This window comes from Podarcis filfolensis (genome assembly GCF_964270895.1).
Source record: "Podarcis filfolensis genome assembly, chromosome: 5".
Lineage (NCBI taxonomy): Eukaryota > Metazoa > Chordata > Lepidosauria > Squamata > Lacertidae > Podarcis > Podarcis filfolensis.
Window position 1 is genome coordinate 43318267 of NC_139608.1, and position 22848 is coordinate 43341114.

General features: G+C 46.2%; 1 protein-coding gene across 8 annotated transcripts in view; it reads right to left on the bottom strand.

Moving 5' to 3' along the window:
* The window catches only part of LZTS2 (leucine zipper tumor suppressor 2), a 68491-nt gene extending 45916 nt beyond the window's left edge, over positions 1 to 22575 (bottom strand). Inside the window, exons 1-3 of one of the 8 annotated variants that reach the window (XM_083615326.1) lie at positions 22161 to 22294; positions 17325 to 17374; positions 10709 to 10798 (exon numbers count right to left, since the gene is read on the bottom strand). The gene's annotated coding sequence lies outside the window, so the exon portion shown is untranslated. Of the gene's footprint in view, positions 1 to 97; positions 443 to 10708; positions 10799 to 17324; positions 17375 to 17678; positions 17816 to 18019; positions 18210 to 18243; positions 18502 to 22160 lie in introns of those variants that run through there. The other 7 variants (XM_083615325.1, XM_083615329.1, XM_083615324.1 and 4 more) reach the window with 7 other exon arrangements.
* Positions 22576 to 22848: the final 273 nt, after the last annotated feature.

The window sequence follows — 22848 nt, forward strand, 5'->3', positions numbered from 1 at the left end:
GCCTTGCCCCCGTAGGAAATAGGAGCCAGAAACCCTTGCCAGTCTACTGCAAACCAGCAAATGGATTCCAATCTACCTTCAGCGCACAGAGTCCTACCAGTGCACTGTGTCACATGGAGAAGTGTGCACACAATCATAGTCCTCTGCTTCAACATCAGCAGGTCCTCCATGGCACTTGAGTCCCCACCATCACTGGGCTTTCTGAGGCCAGGTATCACCTGCAAGGAAAACTGGCAAAGCACCCTGAGCACCAACCACAGCCACATCTTAAGACATTGCTCAGTGGTCCTCCCTTTCACGTGCACCAGTTTGGCTTGTTCTGTAGAGGCCTCTGCCTGCAACAGAAAGGCACCCATCTCTCTACTTCATCCATCTAAAACCCACCAAGGTTAACTGGGAATGATGAGTGACACAGGTAGAGAGCAGCACCAAGCCCCAGCCCCACCCCGGCAGATCTAGAGCAGAGAAAGGGTCCACTATAAGACTCTCTGCCTCTAAGAAAGTGCATTCCTTTGCTTCATGTTGTCAGCTGGGGATTTTCTTAAAGAAAACAGAGACGAGGAAGCAAGTCCTCTTGGCAGGCATCACATCACCAGATGGGGCGGGAGGAGGTGGAACATTTTTTATTTGTTTGCACAAATCCGGATCCAAGTTGTTGCAACTTTTGCCAGGCAGACAGAAAGGTTTAGAGTCCTAGACCGCAACATCTCTCAACTTAGCAAGCCCTAAACATCCAACACCAAAGGCTGCTCCTTAGGCCTACTGACATCCAGTGTAATTCTTCTGTTTCTCCCAGAGGGGAAATTCCTCCCCAAAGGGTGAGTCACTTTGCTCTCATGTATAAACCTAACCCATTGCACTGGCTTGAGATGCAGGAAATTCAGGCACCCATTGAAAGCTCTGTCACAGATTTCCTGCAGAGCCATTGGAAAGTCTGTCTGTCTGTCTGTCTCTAATCAAGGGGCCTTTTGGACAAGATGTTTAGAAATATACAGGTTGAGCAGATGGAAAGCAAGCACACATAGGCAGTGCTAACTCCAGAAGAGCAACAACCCAGCACTCCCAAGATTCTAAAAACTTGTTTCTACCAGCCAGAAACTTCACAGCAACCTTTACCAACCAGCTTCAAAGTATCACCTTTCTCTTTCTCTGGCCCAATTCAAAGTGCACAAACTGATCCTTTCAGACTCAGCCAGAATCCTCCAGGGAGGTGTGGCTTGAGATACTTCCTACATGGATTTTTAGATTAAGACTAGCTTAATGATCATCAGACAGTAAGAAACCACCTATGGCTACAGAAGAACCTTAGAAGATAATGCAGTACTACTAAACCTAGGACCAGCCCAAATGGAACAAGATAGCAAGCAAGTTTTTGAGTGGTCCAGAATTCCTCAGGCAGGATGTCAGACAAAGGAGATGGTGCAGGTGAAGGGAGAAAAATATGGTCTAATGGTAAAGCCATAAATCTGAATTGGTCTTAAAATAGAGCAGGGGAACAGCTAGGTGCTGTGCTGGTTTTGGGTCAAACTTCAGGATTTTGGTATGAAGAAACACACAATGGCCGATTCCCGCTTTTTGGAAATGTAAAATCCAGCAGATACCTAGATCTGTTTCCAGCAGGTTCCTTATGACAGAAAACAGAAGTAAAAAGACACATGACAAGTCTTACAATAGGAAAGCCAGAAATTAATTTTAGCTGGTGCACTCTTTTCCCTTGATAAACCATAACAGCGTCCCCATGACTATTGAGTAATACTGTCATATTTGCTTTCCATGCATCTCCTAAAATTACTTCAGCATTACTAATTTCTCTTCTGTGACATCAAAACCCAGAGTTAGCTGAAGATGTAATTATTCCTGTTGCTCCATTCCCCCCAAATGTGCAAACTAAGACATGCAGCCTGATCTAATGTATCCTTACTCAGAAGTAAGCCCCCATGAAATCAGTGACATTTGCCCCCTGGTAAATGTGCAGAGGGCTGCAGCTTTAACTGTGTGATGCACATAGTCAATGAAGTATACACTCCTGCATGGCCCTGCAGAGACACTTCTCAGGGCCTCCTCAGACCCAATAATTTCTAGCCATACCCAGACTGTGTGCATGTGTATGTGCGTGTTAAATGAGGAAAACAGTTAATGAATCGGACAAAGTGTAATTTAGTCCACAAAAGCGCATCATAAATGTGTTTGTCTTTTAAAGCTTAACAGCTCTCTCCATTTTATTTTTTTTATGCCACAAACTAACATGGCTACAAATCAAAGTTTCAAGACAGGTTACTTATTCACTGGCTAGGCATTGTTGGGACTCCTCTGACCAGTCACAATAACCCTCTGGGAAACAGTGTCCAAGGCTTGTGGCTCCCAGCCAGGAACTCTTGAAAATGCTCCTGCAAGTCACTGGAAGCGACACAGTTGTAAAGTCATCTCCCTTCTCCAGGTACAGCTGGAGGGTGTTGGAGCTGAGGAGGCTGTGCATGATGAGAAAATGCACGGTCTGCACCTAGTAGCGCTGCAGACCTTTACGAGAGTGCTGTGTCTGCCCCATAGTCCCTTGCAATGCATACAGAGGAGGCTGCTAGATTTATAAAGGACAACCAACCATTAATAATTGCAACTCAGAGGACACAACAGAACACCCTCCCTCAATCACAGAGCATTCAAAGAATGCTGTCGAGGAGATGCTGATCCACATCAGTGACAAAGACAACATTTCTGGTTAATTGATCAGAAATAATAATAGAAAAAGCACGATGCAAATTAAGTTTGTGAGCTGGGCAGTGGAGGAATCTTTGGCCACACACTAAACATGCATCAACTGTACTGTGGGGATAAACATGTGGTTAAAAGCGTCAAGACATAAGTAATCCTTCTTGAGATCTTGAGAATGCACCCCCAAAATGGACCAGAGCAGGAGTTGGGGACCTGATGCCCCATTCAGATATTGTTGGACTACAGCCCCCTAATCCCTGATCATTGGCCATATGGGTTGAAGCTGATGAGAGGCCACCAACAGGTAGAGGGACATACCTGGTCTAGAGCAAAGCGAGCTAAGGGGTGTGTGTGTATGTTAATGACCACGAGAACCAAAATGAGGGAGTTTAGCCCAGAATAAAAGAACACTGTAGCTGCAATCTTATGCACATTTTTCTGGGAGTTGGCCCTACTGAAAACAGTGGGATTTAGGGCTCATCCACACTTGTCCTGTGTTTGATTTCTAAGCACAGGTCTGCTAGATTTTTTGATTGATATGTGCTCCAATTAAGCAGTGAACTGTGGGTTTTCCTTTGGAAAGAGGTGGGGCAAAAGAAAAACTTCTCAGACCTATGTCCAGAAATCACAGGATAAGCAGAAGCATGGACAAGCCCTTACTTCTAGGGTTGAGCAGTGTTTTGCGACAAGTCTTCCAGAACAATCTAAAGAGCGGATGTGGTGAGTTCCTAGCTTTGCTTTAATAGTCAAGTATCTTATGGCCACAGAAAAGTCAGGACAGTATTGGTCATCATAGTCGCCTAATCAAATCGCCTAGACTGGCATGGGATTTGCGAGCGACCACATCTGCCACATGATTATCTGCTCTGCTTTTGAGCGACCACAATGAGCCCAAATGACCAACGCCTGGTGGTCATTTCTAAAGAGGCGTGTTAGACCTTAGGCCCATGGAAGCCACATCCTCTTGAAAATCTTCTTCATAATCCCACACGTGTGGTGGTGAGTTATGGCTACTTACAGGAGTAAGGAAAATGCACTTTCCACATCTTCAGAGGCACCAGCTTAATTACAATTTTGTGGCTTCCCAGGATGAGTCCTGACACTGCAGTTCCTCAGGCTGAGCCCCAATGAGCCTTGCCAAACAACCATTCCTAGGGCTAGAATGTTTCTGTAACATCTGACCCAAACCGAAAGTCTTGCCATTTGAACCCATTGCTTCTTGTGCCCCCCAGCCAGAAAACTAAAGGAAAACAGCTTGCTATCTGCTTTGCTGCTATCATTACAATATTCCAAGATTGTTAGCAAGCCATCCCTTGCTGCATGAGGGCTGCTTGGATGGATCAGCCTATGCCCATTCCGTGGGGAAGGATGGAAAGATCTGTCACTTTTGGTGCTCTCAGTTTCTTGTTTTTCTAATCTTAAATACAGTTCTCCTTATTTTACATCGATTTGAGATTATTATTATTTTTTTTAAATCATGAAAATTCATCAGCACATTAGTGCAAATTTCTCCAATAAACACGTTTTTAATACACCGTTTTAACATTGTTCATTATTCTAAATAGCCAATCATTATCATTAATTCCTCCATTTTGGATACTTTAAATACATGCAAGTATAGGGGGTGTTTGTTTTTTCATTCATTTGTTCATTCTCTCATTCATTCATTCATTCATTCCAGCCTTTCATGCCTGACAAAACACATCTGGGGCTACTGTGAATAACAACTTCACCTCCTGAAAAGCTATTAGTCTGCAGAATAATGTAGACAAAAGAAAGCAGTCCCATGATTTTCATACCACCTAGTGGGAAGAAAGGAATGTCTCTAGGAAATAAGGCCTACCCATTGAGCTCTAGTAGAAACCCAGCCAGATGGGTAGGGTATAAACAATAAAATTATTATTATTATTATTATTATTATTATTATTATTATTATTATTCACTTCAGTGATGAACCTGTGTCTGGACTGGACCATTGTAGACTGGGTGGGGAAAGGCTTACTTTAATTTTTCTTCTACACACATACGCCTTTAGGTAGAAAAAAGGATGTCACAGAAAAGGTTCTAATCTAGCTTTCCCCCTGACATTATGGATTTTATGTGAAGGGTTTTATTTATTTTTAATGCAAGACCTTTCAGTCTCCCATACTAAACAGCTGGGGTTTTAAGACGTTCAGGAGAAGCCCTCTGGTCTGTTCCAGGAACTTGTGAAAGCGTAGTCTTTGCATTTTATTGCTGTTCTGTTTTATTATTATTATTATTGTATTGTTGTCATTAAACACCTTAAACACCATTTGGTGGGAAGGTAGGATTGAATTTTGCAAGCAAACAAATGAATTGATTTGCCTACCTTGCCCACCCCCAATCTTTGGCCACCTGAAGTGGTACAGCCCAGACATTGGTTTCCCATCTCCAAGACCCCCCTACCTTGAGAAAAGTCAAAGCATTCTGACAGTGAAGACTGTTTATTTTGCTGGGGACTATACAATATACAAAGGGATTTGACTGGAGATGAAAGGAATTGACAGGAGAAGGAACTCATCCCAGATATGTTTAAAAGTGTGGTCTACCTTCCTGCTTGACTCAAGATCAGGTGGAAACAGTGAGCAAAATAATAACCAGACATAATCTGTCTCTCCAACCCACAAGTGGGAGAGGCTGCGATGCAAATCCTCTCAAACTTGGTCTAAAATCAAAACAGCCAGCCAAATCACGGGACCCAAAAACTGCCTGAAAACCTGGGTTTCAGGGATGCACAAAAAAGCAGTTGTGAAAAAGAGGTCTGTGCACATTAAAACTTCAAAGCACATTGAGCTCCTTGGAGGAAAAGGTGGGATATAAACAAATGGCATGACTGCTTCAATATATGCCCAGAAACACTCACGGAGAGGACTATCCTCTCCATGGAAAACCAGGCTAGCAAAGATACTCACAAGGAAGCAAAATCTATTGACTCCTAGCTCCTTGCCTGGTATGCTAACGGTTAGCTTGCCACTTGGATAGAACTATGCAATTCTCTGCATAAAGTTTCTAGTTCTGTTTGAGGATTTAAAGAGTTAAGAGACATGAAAACCATGTTTGTTCTTGCAGCACGTGGGCCCTGTTCATGCTCAGAAACAGATCTATTTGTTCTCCACTAAACTTCCCTGAAGTACACTAGCTCCTCCAAATGACAATTCCAAAGATCACCGCCCCTCACTGTGACACATGCCTACAGTCACCTTGCTGATCTTAAAGAATCAAAATGCTGGAGGAAAGGGACTTAAAGGTCATTTCATCCAAATCCTTTTCCATTCCTTTCACTAGAAGGTCTTACACAGACCATACAGTGGTACCTTGGTTTACAACCATAATCCGTTCCGGAGGTCCGTTTGTAAACCAAAACAGGTTGTAACCCAAGGCGTGCTTTCGCCAATGGGGCTTCTAAAAAAAATTTGTTTGTATAGTGGTACCTAGGGTTACAAACGCTTCAGGTTACAAACTCCGCTAACCCGGAAGTAGTACCTCAGGTTGAGAACTTTGCCCCAGGATGAGAATGGAAATCAAGTGCTGCGACTCAGAAGTAACGGAGTGTGTTACTTCCAGGTTTCGCCGCTTGCGCATGCACAGACGCTCAAAATGACATCACGCACATGCGCAGAAGTGGTGAATCACAACCTGCGGGTGTGGGTTGCATTCGCTTCAGGATGCGAACGGGGATCCGTTCCGGAGCCCCGTTCGCATCCAGAGGTACCACTGTACTCAGAAGTAGTGAAAAATAACAATGCCACCTAATCAGTTTCCCACAGCAACGGGGTAAAAACAATAAGAGTACACAAAAAAGACAAAAGCCTTCTGGAAAAGCAAGCCAGATCTTGGGAGATGCCAAAATGAATGCAGTGTAGGGGGCTTGACAAACCTCTATGGAGAAAGCATTCAACTATCACGAGCGGATCCTGCTCCTTGGGGAATGTCCACCATACCTAACCACTGTAGCCCAGGCATTGGTCACCTCAAGGCTGCATTACTGAAATGTGCTCAATGTGAGGCTGCCCTTTGGCTGGTTCGGAAGCTCCAGCTGGTGCAGAATGCAGAATGTAGTGGCCAGACTCCTATGGGGACACCTGACATGTGACATCATTTATAGAACAACTGTACTGGCTGCTCATCCACTACCAAGCTAATTTATAAATTTAATTTATAACGCCCAGAACATCTTAGGTCCAGGGTGCCTTAGGGAACCACCTGAACCCTTATATCCCAGCTTGATCAATGAGATCATCTATACAGGAATGTCGTTGGTCATCCCCCAAGCTGGAAAGCCCATTTCTCAGCAACAAGAAACAGCCTTTAGTTTCATTGGTTCAGTCCTGTGGAACAGAGGTCCAAGGAGGCGCCTTATGTTCCAACCTTCAAATGCCTGTTGAAAACCTTTCTATGCCTCCATGCTTATTCTCTATTCTAAGATAATATTCTTAGTGAGAAAATATCCTTCTGTAACAGTTGATCTCTGGGTTTTTTAATATATACATATATGGTTTTTACTGCATGGTTTTATGTTTGACTGTTGTAAACCACTTGGGTTTTTAATGAATAGAATGTTTTTTTAAAAAATAATAATAATAAGCCATGTCGGTGTGAAGTGTGGCTGGTTTTCAGCCCAGAGGCAAATTCTGTTTCTCATTCAAATGCATGCAAGTTGCCTCTGGACTCAAAACCAGCCACACTTTGCACAGACACAGCATAAAGTATAGCACATACATCTCACCTGATTGCAAACGCTGTGAGCTTTTGGGAACCTTTGACAGATGTGCACCTCAGATTTGGGTCTGGCTGTTCTTTTGTTGGAAAGGTTCCATATGCAACCTTTTCTCTTCCCTACATTTACCATCCCACTAGTTGGGTACCATAGAGCTGGAAGGGCTCAAATAGAGTTCTCACCTGGGGTAGACAATGCTTGGCACCAGCCCTACTGCAGTTATAATGTGGGGAGGGAGGGAGTTACGAGAACACTTCCCTTCTTGCATTGAAGTGCGTAACTCTTTTACATTTGAGCAACGGACTGGACCATGTTCCTATCAAACCTGCAGCCTTTAAAAATCGCACACTTTGCTGCAGAGCAAACTACTTGAAACAAAAGGGTAGGGAACTTCAATGGCAAGTGCTTTCATTTTGCAGCAGCGCCTATGACTAGGAAACTAAAATGAAGGGGGGGGCTGCCTGGGTTTGTTGCCCTTGCATTAACAAAGACTTCCTCCAGAGGATCAGGACATGTCCTGCCTGACCTGGTAATGGAGGAACAATAGCTGGCTCAGTGGGATTTGCCCACTAGAGTCACAATGGGAAGCAACAGTGGCTTCGACTGGGGTGTTCATGAGGCTAGCATTCCATCCATGCTCAAAATGCAAAGTAAATTCTCATCAGCACCAGCTAAAACTGGCACAGTGCTAAACTTTGTTCCTATCCAAGCTCTTATGCAACCAACCAACCATCTATCCATCCATCCACAGCAGGCTGATCATTGATTACTCACAGAAGGAGGAGGAGGAGCAAAAAGAAAGTTGTGCTCTTGCCAGTGCCAACCAGGAGCTGTGGTGCCCAGCACTGGATTCCCCTGGCACTAGGGAAGCACATCCTGCCAAATGTGTTTAGGCAAAGGAGCTTCTCAGCTCTTTAAAGATTCAGTTATCTGTGCTCAGGGAGAGCCTTTCAGTTCCTTATCTGCTCCCCACCCCCCACATGCAAAAAGGAGGCTTAAAGGAAGACCACAGGTGCAGGCCACAGACTAAGCAAAACTGCCTCATCGATGAACCCTTAGCTGATGAGAGAGCAGGAAAGCAGTTAAGCCTGTTCCTGCCCAGGAGATGAGAGAGTGGGGCCATGTCTGGCTCCATCTGGAGTTTTGCGCAGACCACGTGCATGTTTCAGCTTGCACTAAAATAGCTGCCAGACTTGGAGGAAAACAAACTTCACTTAAAGGGGAAAGTGGCAGCATTTTCCACAAACAAACAAAGGGTGTAAGATGCACATCACAGAGATTCTTTTGGTTAACAGACCCCAAAGGACACCAAGCAGATAACCGGTGGATGGGGGTGGGGGTGGGGGGAGACATTCTATATCTGGATGGATGTAAGGCAATAAAAAACACTGTTCACCGCTGAGGAAGGAGGGAGGAGATAATGAGCCCTCCCTTCACAAAGCGAGCACAGTGCCAACAGCAACCTCTTGCATCTTTCTTAAATGCTATTGTTTCCTTTCACAGCTGACCTGTTTATCTCAAAAGACGCTCTCTCCCAGGTACCCAAATCTCAGCCCTCCACATTTATTTTGATTTCACCAAATTTATGTAGCACTTGATTGTAATAAAAACTCTAAAAACAGTTTGCAAGAAATATGAGAACCATCAATAAATACAGCTAGAAACAAATAATCCAAAACATTCAAGAAATTGTTAAAAAGCAACAGTAGCTAAAAAGAAATAAAACGTATATAACTTCTACATGTCTGGATAGGTTTGCCTAAACAACAAAGAACTATGCAAGTATAGAAGATTGTAGCCTGTTAACTCTTACTCAGAGTAGACCCACTGAAATTAATAAACCTGTATTAGTCCTGTCTATTAACTTCAGTGGGTATTCCCTGAATAGGACTAACACTATCACCCAGTGCAGTCAGATGCTAATGGTGTTTGTTATGGAAACCCAAAAGTTCTGCGTTTTGTTCCTGTTAATCTCCTAATGTGAAGTCCTATCCCTCCCCCGTTCCTGTACTATTTCTTTGTATTCTCCATTGGGAGGAAGGGAGACGTCACCGTCCTCCCTCCACAGATGAAGGTCAACATCCTGAGAAACAAACTAACTTACTGGTTATCACCCAAACATCTGTCAGAACAGAGAAGTGCCTCCCAAGGCCAGGGGCTTGTTTGAGTGTTTAAAATTCCTCAATGGAAAACCTCAGAATTTGTGGGCAGAAAACAGACATCCATCAGCTGAAACATATTACAGAATTTCCACTAGACAATTCTTCAATGTGTCTGCATGTGTAGATGCATAGATTTGCATAGCATGATTGCACAAGGGCCAAGACGTCAGGTGGGACTCCTCGATGATACTGTGGCTGCCTACATACCATATATTTAAAGAACATTCTCCACCCTCTCAAAAACAAAAGAATCCTGGAAACTGTACTTTACCCCCCTACAGAACTACAATTCCCAGCACCCTTAACAAACTACCATTCCCAGGACTCCCTGGGTTGGGTTGGAATAAGCAATGTGTACCCAGCCTGTGCTACAAAGTATTCTGAGTGGGCAGGGCTAGGCTGGCGCCATCTTGAAACAGACTGCACAGGAGCTCAGCTGTCAGGGAACCATTCTGAAAGACTGTCATGATATTTCAGGGGAGGACAAGTAGCTGATCTGTGGATTTCAAAATAGCCTTTTACTGGTCAGCAAAGCACTCCACAGTTTTCACTTCTGGGGCAACAGGATAGGCCAGTTCCTGCAGACCCAGCGCTTACGGATGCCCATCAAAGCCCCATTACTTCCAGCAAGCTCATCAAGCTTTCTCCGGATTGCAGCCCTTGTTCTTTCACTGCCCAGTCTGCTCATTTGGGCAAATGCTCTCTTTACAAATTTGCCTTTGCAGAAACCAAGCTTTTGCTTGCTGCCGCACCTGTCCCTGCTGCCCCCTGATTCTTGTGCTCCTTATCTCTGTCATCCATCTGAGACAGATTGCATGCTTGAACTCTGTGCCCCAGCTCCAGTCTGCCCCCTGTGCTCACTGCCTGTGTTGATGGATGTCCTTGTTGCAGACACGAGAGACTGAATGCTGCTCTACACCCAGGCAGGCCTCCCAACCTAGCAAGTCAGAATGAGATCCTCTCTGCCGTGGGGAGGGGGGGGCAAACTCAACCATTGAGAATTGCACAGCATCAGTGCCATTTAGGGTGAGGCAGAGGGGAGTCTGGCTGCGGCTTCCAACCCTTGCAATTTTCAAGTGTAGCAGAGAAAATTGCTAACCTCAAGTGTGGGAGGCTGTCCTTTGCTCCAGGGTCATGGGGAACTGACCAAGCTGCAAAGATAAGGCGCCAGCTCAAAATTCTTCCCTTCCTAGCAGAGACAAAAAAACAACAACAAGGGCTCAAGTAAGGAGCGTTGCCAAGCATGCTACTAGCCCGGGCGGGTGGAGGGTGGGAGAGAATGGGACTTCTCACGAGCACAGCCGCCCACCACTCCCAGAATCCCCTGGGGCAGAGTAACAGCAACAAGAACACATGAAATGTCCCGTTGCACCATAAACGAGAGCTTGCAAATCTATGTTGCTCGTGACACATGTTGAGCAAGATTTAGAATTCAAAGGGAAGAGGCCCTCGCCCACTGGGCCCCCCATCCCCTTCCCACACATAAGGGAATAATTAGTTCCAGCAGACTACTTTCCCCAGACACAGTAACCTAAGAGGCAGGCTCCAGTGACACAGCTGATATGTTGCCGAGTGTGACAGAACACGGTGACTAACCATCAAACCGCCTAATGCAAAGGCATTCCATAGGAAGCAACAGAAACTGATTTAACAGGAAGCGCAGTGGGGGCAGTCCCCAAGGCCAGGGGGAAAATGAGTTGCGCCTTGTGGATGTTCTTTTGCATGTAGATCAGGCACATGGCCGCTCACACCAGGTACATGGGCCCCACCCCAAGCAGGATGCATCCTGGAACAAGGGATCAACCTTTCTCTGCTGTGCCATTCCACGGAACAGCTCCTGTTAATTCCTCCCTTGAAATCAAGCTCTCCTGTTTGTTCGGTCAGTTATCTTTCTACGGAGCCATCTGTGCAGCCTGCGTCCCACCAAGGGGTGTGGCCACCTCCCGATCGCAATCTATTCAAATTGGGGAGGAAACCACAATTAACCTGATCCACGAGTTATTCTGTTTGCAGAAACTCTATTGACATGCAGGGCCCACCCACACAAGGAGGCCTCTGGCACCTGGAGAGCAGCTTGCAAGGCACCTCCAGCAAATCCATAAAACTATAGTAGTGCAAGATCTCCATTCAAAATAGGGTGACAAATTGGTATCCTAAATGACTTACACCAAGCGATAACTCTTCCAGGTCACTAAAGCACCTTAAGAACTATCAGATTCCTTTTGCTCCACCGCGATCACTGAGATCATCTAACGGGGCACTTCTGGTGGTTCCCCATATCCTTGAGGTTCAGTTGGCCTTCACTAGGATTCGAGCCTTTTACTTGAATCCTAGTGTGGCATGCACTGCCCTGTGGAACTCCCTGGCAATAGAAGAAGAAGAAGAAGAGTTTGGATTTGATATCCCGCCTTTCACTCCCCTTCAGGAGTCTCAAAGCGGCTAACATTCTCCTTTCCCTTCCTCCCCCACAACAAACACTCTGTGAGGTGAGTGGGGCTGAGAGACTTCAAGGAAGTGTGACTAGCCCAAGGTCACCCAGCAGCTGCATGTGGAGGAGCGGAGACGCGAACCCGGTTCCCCAGATTACGAGACTACCGCTCTTAACCACAGCACCACACTGGCTCTCGTGTAGAAGTTGGGCAGGAACCATCTCTCTCTTCAGACACTTTTTGAAAACTTTTTTGTTTAGGCAGGCTTCTAACAACATGAATCCCCCTCCCCTCTCCTTTTAACCAACCAGTATTTATTGATGTTTCATGGGTGTTTTAATTATGGATATTTTTGTTGATTTCATTATTATATACATTATTGTATTCTGCCTTGCTGCGTTTTTACTATAGATTATAAATTTGTAACACAATCACATGAACATTAGTGAGTACTCCCTTTGAGTCAAACAGCCCGATCGTGCTGTGTTTGTGGACTCATGTAAGTACATATTGCTACCATAATCAAGTCTGCCTTTATTTGAGGCCTCTTGGCCCAAGGAAGGCAGGAGGAATCAATCAGAAAGTGAAGGAAACTGAAATGATTCTCATTCTCATTTATTTACACCAGGGGTAGCGAACCCCAGGCTAGGGTTTTTTGCCTGGCCAGAATGCATCACTTGCTTGCCTGGATGCAGACCAGAGAAAAACGTATGGCTGGCTGTGTGTTCAGGACTACTGAACAAAAGTTAAATAGGCATTTGTTGCTCTGCCCATTTTTGCTCCTGGCCCTACTCACCAGTGGCATGAGGCCACCAGGAGGCTGCCTAGAAGGGAATGTGGCTTTTGGGCTGGAAAAAGTTCCCTGCCCCTAATTTGCACCATTTTCGGATGCAGTATTGATGAGCACTTGAGCTGCCATGTAAACTGGAACCCAGCACTCAAAGGAAAGGCAAAATCCCATTTCACATCACCTTTCATTTCTACCAAAAATTCCTCCCCGCAGCTTGGAATCTTAGCCATTTAGAACAACTATCAAAAGAAATTATGGCTGTTCCTGCCTTGCATGAAACAAAGGAACACAGAGAGCTGCTTTACACTGAGTCAGACCATTAGTTCATCTGGTTCAGCATTGTCTACACTGACGTCAGGGACTGAACCCTGGAACCTTTTGCATGAAAAGTGCATGCTTGCTACCACTGACCTATATGACCTTTCCCCTTCATTCACCCCCTCTGTAAAAGTGCATTGTGACTGAAAAAATTTGCATGATCCACTACTGAAAATTGTGCAAGAAGCTCTTTTATTCCACATCAAATTTTATGATTGGGAGGTCTTTAGTACTCAGGTTCAGAGTCATTTTATAAGCAAAATTATCAGTAACAAGGTACAAACTTTCTCCCTATTGCCATTTCAGTTGTACACCCATTTATCTAGATATCAAACACAATTCTTCTGGTGGTGTCTTTTAGCAGAAGCTAAAAGACCCTGATGTTGGGAAAGATTGAGGGCACAAGGAGAAGGGGACGACAGAGGATGAGATGGTTGGACAGTGTTCTTGAAGCTATGAACATGAGTTTGACCAAACTACGGGAGGCAGTGGAAGACAGAAGTGCCTGGCGTGTCCATGGGGTCACGAAGAGTCGGATACGACTAAATGACTAAACAGCAACAACAACAAACCTGGCTACTTCATAATTCATAAATAAGTGAAACTGTACAAATTCAGTATTCATTATGAAAACAAAATCTGCAACCCAAGCTTGCAGTTCCAGGACGAGGAAGCATATGTGAAACCCTGAGATTGGTATAAATAAGGTGAAATGGCAAAATGGAAATGAAGACGAAAGCAGGAGCGTACGAAGTGGGGGGCAGAGGGGGTGACCCCTGCCTCCCCCCAGCTGTAGAGCGGCTGAGGGCGCACACAGTCCATATGGGCTGCCGCGCATGCACAGTCCGTACTGGATGCCATACATGCGCGGTCCGTACGGGATGCTGCTCGCACAGTCGCCTGTACGCCTCCGTGCACGATCGGCTGCCCATATATGCCACACACGGGAGCAGCAGCCCGTGTGCATGTGTGGCAGCCCGTACGGTCATTGCACATGCACACTCCATACGGGATGCCCCGCCCCAGGTGCCGGAGAAGGTTCCTCCACCACTGGACGGCAGTACTAGGCAACCTGACTAGTTTGGAGTGAGACTCAATGAACTCATTTGAGACTTTCTTCCTAGTACAAAGATCCATACTTGTAAATGAAATGCCATACAGCACTTTCCTGGGCGCATCCAAATTCATGCCGTTGATGTTTTAATTTGCTGATGCTTTAAGTTGTTGGAAGCTGCCCAGAGTGGCTGGGGCAACCCGGTCAGGTGCACAACATATAAATAAGATGTTGTTGATGTTCTTGTTATGCATGTTTATTCAAAAGTAAATCCTGCTGTATTTAATGGGGCTGTAACCTCTTGCACACCTACTCACAAGTGAACCCTCCTGAAATCAGACTTACTTCCATGTAAATATGAGACTTGCTTCCATGCACATTATATCCTGCATATTCTTTCAGTCATTTTCCAGTCCTGAATAATATGATTGCCAGATGGAACCCAGCAGCTTTACATTAGTGCGGCGAGCATGTGGCCCTTCAGCTGCTGCTGGACTCCAATTCCCATTAGCCCCACCCAATATGGCCAATGGGTAGGGATGATGGAAACTGTAGTATAACATCAAATGGAGGGCCACAGGTTTGCCAGACCCTCCAAGTGTCCCTATTTTCCAGAGATAGTCCTGGATTTACAGAAGCCGTTCCACTTTCTGATTTGATCCCAGAATGCTCCACTTTTCCTTAGGATGTCCCTATTTTCATCGGTGAAATGTTGGAGGGTATGGAGTTATGCAACCCACGTGCCAAAGAGATAAGTAACTATACAACCTTTGGAAGACATCTGAAGGCAGCCCTGCATGGGGAAGTTTTTAAATGCACCTAATTTTACCACAAAAAACTGGGAAAACTTATTGACTAAAGTATAAGCTGGTTCACCACACAACACACTTCCTGGTGGGCCGGAGTGTGTGTGTGTGTGCGCAGAGGGGGCTTCTCTCTTCCCCCCTGTCTACCTAGGGTGCTGCCCAGAGGCAGAGGCTGGTGGCAGCGGCAGAGGAAGAACAAGCAGCCCAGAAGGGCTGCTTTGGGGCTGCTCCTACCTCCTCCTCTGCCGCCAACAGCGGCAAAGGCGGCGGAGGAGGAAGGAGCAGCCCGAAAGGACCCTCACTCGAGTAAAAGCCGAGGAGGGCTTTTTCAGCATAAAAAATGTGCTGAAAAGGTCGGCTTATACTTGAGTATATACAGTATATGTTGGAAGCCACCCAGAGTGGCTTGGGCAACCCAGTCAGATATGCGTTTAAATTATTATTATTATTATTATTATTATTATTATTATTATTATTATTATTATTATTGAATAGGATGTCCCTGTTTTTATCAGAGAAATGTTTGCAGGCTTCATTCGAAATCAGAGGGCAGCTGCAGTCTTGTGAAGAGAGGCGAGGTCTCACCAAGCTGCAGGTGTTAATTTTGCGTTTCAGAATATAGAGATTAAACAAAGCAAGCAAAGAACTTTGTAAGTACTTTCGGTAATCACACCCAAAGGGATGCAAAAGGAAAGCCCCAGAACTTGTTTCAAAATCAGAGCTCAATCCTCAAATGTGTGAAGTAGTAACAATAAAGGGAGTGCCTTTCTGCAGCTTCCAAGCTCCTTTCCCTTCAGATGGAGAAACTGCAACCAGCTATGGACCCATGTAAAGAGTTTCCAGAGCAAAGAATATTGTGTTTCAAGGATGTATGAATTCTAGCATCTCCAATTTTGAAAATTAAGCACTTAAGTGATGAAAAGCACAAACGTGACTAATAACAAATTTCTCAGCTATTTGATGAGGGAGGATGTCCATCAGTCCATGCATGCACCACAGTTTTGTGGGACGACACAACAGAGAATGAGTTTCCATGAGGCCAAGTGGCCTGGGTCTGACTGTCATGTGAAAGATCTAAAGAACCAAAAAAAAAAAAAATCTACTATAAACATGGCCATTTCCTAAGACCCTGGTGCCTCTTTCTGTCCACCTCCCATCTGAGGAGGCATTAGAACTGCCCTTGTTGACCTCAAGACATGTGACAAGCCTTTCATGCACAGATAAAGTATAATACTATTACTACGCAGGGCAATAACACATGGCAAAGACAGCCCCAAGGCTGTCCATATCTGCAAATGCTCTGAATACAGATTAATGTCAATTTCACTGCATTTATCATCACTGCTCCGAGCTGCCTTGAGCAGGAACTGCAAGCCCAAGATTGGAAGGTCATCTGGTTTAATGAGTGCTTTTGTGTCAGTCTCTTAGTAGCCTTCACAAAAAGGGGAAAGGGTGGGGAGGGCCCTTTTGTAACTTGCTACATAATTAACTCCCCCTCTGGAAGTCAAAGCAGGCAACCCAGTTCTTTTCTCTCTCTTGCCACAAAGACAACCAGTGTCAGAAAAGTTTTGCCAAGTTAAGTGGGCAGGCTAAGCTATCCTCTGTTGGCACCAGAGGAGAACAGAAATTAAAGGGAAAGGCCTTAGGACTGCAGTAGCATAGCAACCAGGTGCAGTGACAAGAATGGGGCGCATTGAGTGCCGTGTGGATGCACAATGAAAACATGGACTACCCAATTTTATTTAGTAAGCTAGTAAATCTTTTCATTCTATATGCAAGACTAAGCCAAAATAAGGTCCAAGTTTCCAAATACACACAGGGTCAGTTTCCTAAAGAGGGTATTGGTGAGCAATATCCTGAGAGATGGTTGTTTTAAATATCTAAGTCATTTGGTGTGGGGGGTTTGGGGGGGAGGGGGAGTTGCAAATTCTCCAAAAGCTATCATAAGCACAAACCATCCCCTTTCCAAGTGTCAGTCCCTCAAAGAATGCAAGGGGTCCAAAGAAGGGGGGTGGGAAGATAAATGAGAAAGACAAAAAAAGGAGGCTGTTCAGAATGTGATTCCTTGGCCATTCCTTGCCAACCAAATCTGCTGCACTTTGATATATTCATAGATGTACCAGAGTAAGCAAAAGACTGCACATTAAACTAAACTAGCTTGCATTATGGGGAGAAGAAGAGTGGCCTTAAGTGAATCATATAAAGAACAGCACATCATTTCAACCTCCAGCACATCCTAGGAACACAGAAGCCAAATGACAGTAATTCTGCAAATTTTGCTGTGGTATCTGAGGGGACTCTCTCTTCATGTACCTTACCTGCCTCAGGTCTTGAAAGTGAGCTCTGCTCTCCTGTCATCAACTTCCTCCTGAAACAACAGAAAAATTGTGAGACCAGTAGATTAAATGAAAAATCAGTGCAGTTTCTGGCATGTGTAGCACATGATGAGTTTCAGTCACAACAACCAACCAGGCTATAGGGTAGGTTCTCAGAAGTTCTCAGTCCCCACTCTCCATATTGCTCTGGATTCCTTGTGCAAATGCAAAATTAAGGAGCACTGAAGGATAAATACACAGTAGGTGGTGTAAGAGGAAAATACAGATCCCCCTTGCTAAAATCAGCCGAGACCCTCTCTACATGCACAACTCAAGAGCCACAGGGAAAGTTCGTACTTCTCTACTTTTCTATTCTGCAATTCATTGCTGGAGGACTCCCTCATTACAGTGATTTTCGCTCTAAATTCCTCTGCTCCACAGTGGAGTTCTCCACCCAAACAGCCAGCTTTGGTGTCCAAGTTACAAACGCAAGCAATTAATTTAACAGCGGCTGAATGGAGTTTGGTTTTTTTCCCTCCTCAAATTTATCGTTCGAAGATCAGGGCAGGGACACTCTTCCCTCTAGGCAACATTATGTTTCAAACTGTGCCAGAGAAAAGTGAGCTGCACAGCACCACCTCCCCTGCTCTGTATCCCACACCATATGCCTTGGCAGGCAGAAAGGCAGAAAGACATACCGAACAAACGCAAACCCGGTCAACAACAGCCAGACTTCCGAACCAAAGGACAAACCACCAGAGAAGCTTGTCCATGTAGGAAAATGGCAGATGAGGCTGGCTCACACATCCTGAAAGAGTAAAACCACTAGCGGTTTCAAGTTGATTCCTGCTGCCTGCCCTTCTCACTATCATTCCAACTCCCCAAAAAAATCCTGGCCAGCGTCACAGCCAAACAGTCTTACCAGCTAATCAGAGAACAGGAGGGGAGGGACGCCTGCCGCTTCACATTTATTTCATGCTAACAACTAGGTTCGTGTGTGCATGTTCCCACATGTGCAGTGCATATCACGTTCCTCTGTTTCCGTGCAGTTCATTTCTTGTAGTCTTTACCAGCTCCAAGACATAACCTAGAACAACTTAAGGCAAATGCACACGGAGCCACCAAATTTAGGATCAGGACTAGAAAGCAGCAATTTGTACAGCCTCTCTTCTTTCCTGCGCCTGGCACAGGAGAGCGCAAAAACTCCTGGATTCGTGCCAGAGGAAGGCCGATGAGATTTTTCTCTTTCCAGCGGGCACAATGAGCAAATCACACACAGCTTACAAGCCCCCAATACTCTCTTCCCTCCCTCCCTCCTTCCCACCCCATTCTCCAGCCTTAGAAGTCGGAGCATCATGTTACAGACCCTTTCATGCTCCAAACACAAAGCAGAGACCGGCTCATTATGTAGCGCTCTACTAACTACTCATGGAGCAGCTGCTGTCAGCCTGCCCCTACGTGGTCCAATCCACAAGCTCTGAAGAACAATGTCACATGACCATCAAAATCCTTGCATATGCTTATTAACAAATGTGACCCAGTAAAAAAAAGTACCATTTTACCAATCTCTTTCCCCCCAAGGTTGTGCAACGGATAAGGTCATGTTATATTCAGAAGAGAGGAGAGGGACACATTTATCCCACTGCTGCCCCCAATTCAAAAGATCATTGCAGGCAAAAGAAATGCCACCAAAGAAAACAGTGGCTTTTCAATTTTGTTTTTTTGTTTTAAAAAAAACTTGCCATCAGTTCTACATTAGAAGAGAAAATTTTTCAAAAGGGTCAGAGCAAAGCTAAATATGTTCTCTACCCATGAGGAGCTCACATAAGAGTTTCTTCCTTTGATTTGTAAAGTGTCATTCCTATGTTGGGACTTGTGTTAACAGGATGTATGCGCAGGGCAAGAAAGCTGAGGAGCACTGAGGAGTGCTATCTATTTAGGGGCCTCGGAATCTGCACAGGAGGTGTAGGATATGATGCATATGGAAACAGTCGCACTGGGGTCTAGCAGTTACATGCAAAGCTAAGGGATTGGGCTGAGCTAATGCTGAGGGGCTAGGACAGAGGTGAGGAACATACGGCCCTCCAGATGTTGTTGTCTCCAACTCTCATCAGCCCCAACTATAAGGTTGCAATCCTTTGCACACTGACCTTCAAATAAGTAAACACCCACCAAACTCAGCGAAACTTAATGCTGAGTAAGCATACATGGGAACCCTTTCTGTTAGAGTGCAGAAATTATAATGAATTTAGTGAGAAAAAAGCTAGCTCAATTTGACAGAAGGGGAATCTGGGGGTCAACGATATAGCACAGCCTTGGAAATAAGCCCACAAAAGTTACCAGCTTCTGTTTCCATGCTGGCTGTAGAGGAAAGGAAGCCCCCACCTTCTGCTGCCAGCATGCAGATACAGGTTCCTTAGACTCTTCAAGTAGGCTACTGAGTGAACCGGCAAAGGAAGAACAGATTTTTTCCATATCCGCCTCTCCTCCACCAGCCTGCTTGGTTTGCAGGCTTCTCAGGGAGGAAGGGGCTTTCCTTCCTCTGTGGTTAGCACAGAACTCAAGTGGTGGAGGGAGGCGGAGGATCCACCCCTCACCCATTTGCCTGCAAGTACGGTAATTCTTAGTTACCTGTGGCAAGTTGTTCAATGGAGTTTCATCGACGGCTGGCCCATTTTAGTGACTGGAACACTGCCCCACCAACCTCAATCTGACCATAGCTGTCAACCTTTGTGGGAAATTCCCTTATTCCAGCACCGTTTCCCGCTGCTTCCCGCTGCTATCCCGGATTGTTAGACTGTCCCCGGGACAGGTGAGGCTGCTGATCCCTTATTTTCAAGGCTGCTGATCCCTTATTTTCAAATCTGAAAGTTGAGAGCTATGAATCTGACATCAGCCAGGCAGCCCAACCAGCCTTGCCTTCCAGCCTTTCTCAACCTGTGGGTCCCCAGATGTTGTTGAACTACAACTCCCGTCACCCCTAGCTAGCAAGGCCAGAGCTCAGGGATGATGGGAGTTGTAGTCCAACAACATCTGGGGACCCACAGGTTGAGAACCGCCATGAGTTGGCCTTGCCTGTCAGCTTCCTCCACCTTATGTCTCAGTGTTGCCCTTGTAACACAAGTGCCAACTTGGCCCCACGACCGTGGGTACCCAGGGCTATGGCTGCCATGCAGCATGCCCGGCCCTGGCACCAAAATTTCCCTTCATGGGGAATTTTGGGGCCCAAGGGAGTTTGCACCTATGCCTTGTAAGGAGGCGAGGAGGAAGGGGGCAAAACTCGAATTAGTTGGCTCTGAATCTCACTGACTCTGACTCCGTCAGCTGTTGGGCTCCCTGCTTTCTGCCCTTGCAGCTCCAATGGGCACAGACCACCACTGTGCAGAGAGTACATAAGGTGAAGCAATTTAGGCAAATTTAGCTATAACCTGGGGAATGCCCAAGAGGCACAGCTTGCAGCACAACCCTGAAATAACCATCCAAACCAGCTAGGCAGGAGTACTTAGGCTTAAACCATCTGCTCTGCATCCTGAAAGCTAATACCAAACAGGAGAGGAGAGTTTGCCCAGGGAGGGAGGGGCTAACAGGCAGTTGCCACTCCAGATACCAAAGTCTCTGCTCCTGTCCAAATAAGCTAGAATGCCCAACGGGTAGATGTGGCCAGGGATGGGAGGAGGGAGGGAAGGCGTACGAATACTTCTAGCCACAGTTTTCAATATATCTGATTGCGATGGAGCCAGCTTTCCCCATGTGGCTGCGAAATGGAAACTCTATATTCCGAAAGGGAAAAGGAAGGCTGCCAGGCCAAGCTGGGCACTGCATATATCGGAAAGAAGCTTCGGGGAAAGTTTGCACTGGAGGTGAGACAGGGAAAGAAAGCCACCGAAACCTCTCCGGTCCCTGCCGACTCCTGAGCCAGGAATGTACACTGTTGAAACAGTCCCTCCCTCAGCATGCCAGAGACTGCTACAGAGAGCCACCCTCTCAGGCCCAGAGCCCATCTCAGCCAAACCCCTTGAACCTCCAGAACCCTGGATCCATTATTTTTATATATATATATATATATATATATATATATATATATATATATATAAAAGCTTTTAAAATCAAACAAACAAACAAACAAATCCCCCTTCAGTAATCAAATCCCCTCTTCCACAAATGCTAGTCTCCTACCAGTCCAGGAGTGGGGAGCCTGTACCCTTCCAGTTGTTGCTGGGACTATGACTCCCATCATTCCTGACCATTGACTACGCTGTCCAGGATCAATGAGTCGGAGTCCTGCACAACAACATCTGGAGGGCCGTAGGCTCCCCTGCCCCTTGCCCCTCACCATCAGCATCAGCTCCTTCCGCCCCTGGAAGAGTCACTTTTGCCTTTTCAGCCACTGCCCCACACTTTGACCCAGCACAACACCTCAGTACCACCGGATCTCGCAGTCCCTTGCTCCACTCCACCCAAGATGTCTCCCCAAAGACCCTCCAACAACCCATTGCCCATATTCCACTTCTGGACAGTGGATACATAGCCCACCAGCCTCGTAGCACATTTTCCCCATACATGATACCCCACACTCCTTACACAGATTCTCAGCCCCCTAAAAATATCACACTCCAACTCTTCTGCCCCACACATACAAACCCTCAACACAGCAGCGTATTTATTTTAAGCTTAGTTTAAAAACATGTCGAGGGCATTTAGCCCTCCGCAGAGGCTTGCCTTAAGCGCCTGGAGGATCTCTCCCCTGTATCCCCACATTTGCCCTACAACGCGCGCCCCCCCGCCCCCCGCGTTTTAATTCATCGCTGCCTCAGTTTTAAAGCGTTTTCCTCCACTGACCGCCACACAGCATCTCGGGTCCGCACAGCCAGCCAGCTCTCTCCCCCTCGCCCAGACGAGCGCTAAAACAGCCCGCCGCAGCCTCCAGCTCCCCTCGCCCCTCGGCCAGTCCATGCCCGGCCCCAACGCCAGGCTCCGCCCGGCCGCCACCCCCCTAAAGCCCCCCCCCCTAGACGGACGGACGGCCGAGCTAACGGGCAGTGGGAAGGGGCCGCCCTCGGGAGAGTCTCGACGGGCGGACAGTGTCTGGTCCCAGACGATCAATCGGGGGAGGGGTAAGGAAGGGCGCCTTTAGGGTCGAGGGCAACGTCCCAGCCCTAAAACTGTGGGGTTTTTAAGAAAGACAGCGGGTGATGCCGGCATGGCTTGGCCAAAGCTATGCCTCTTGCCCTCCCTTCAACTTTTTAAAGTTATCATGATGTCTGGAGCACTTTTTCTGGTCTTGTTTCCGGGATGGGTGTTGTGTCGTTGTTTCCCATACCACGTTCCTCTGTGATGCCCTTTTAACTTCTGAGATTACAAAGGAAGAGCCAAAAAGCTGACCACCTGACCTCACTATACTGTATACTGTAATTCCCGGGCTGCGCGCACGTCAATAAAAGCAAACGAGGTTAGATGCGCCTCGTTAAAAAAGCTATTCAGAAACAACCGCCTTCCTTCTGCATCACGTGCCGTCAGAGACATATCT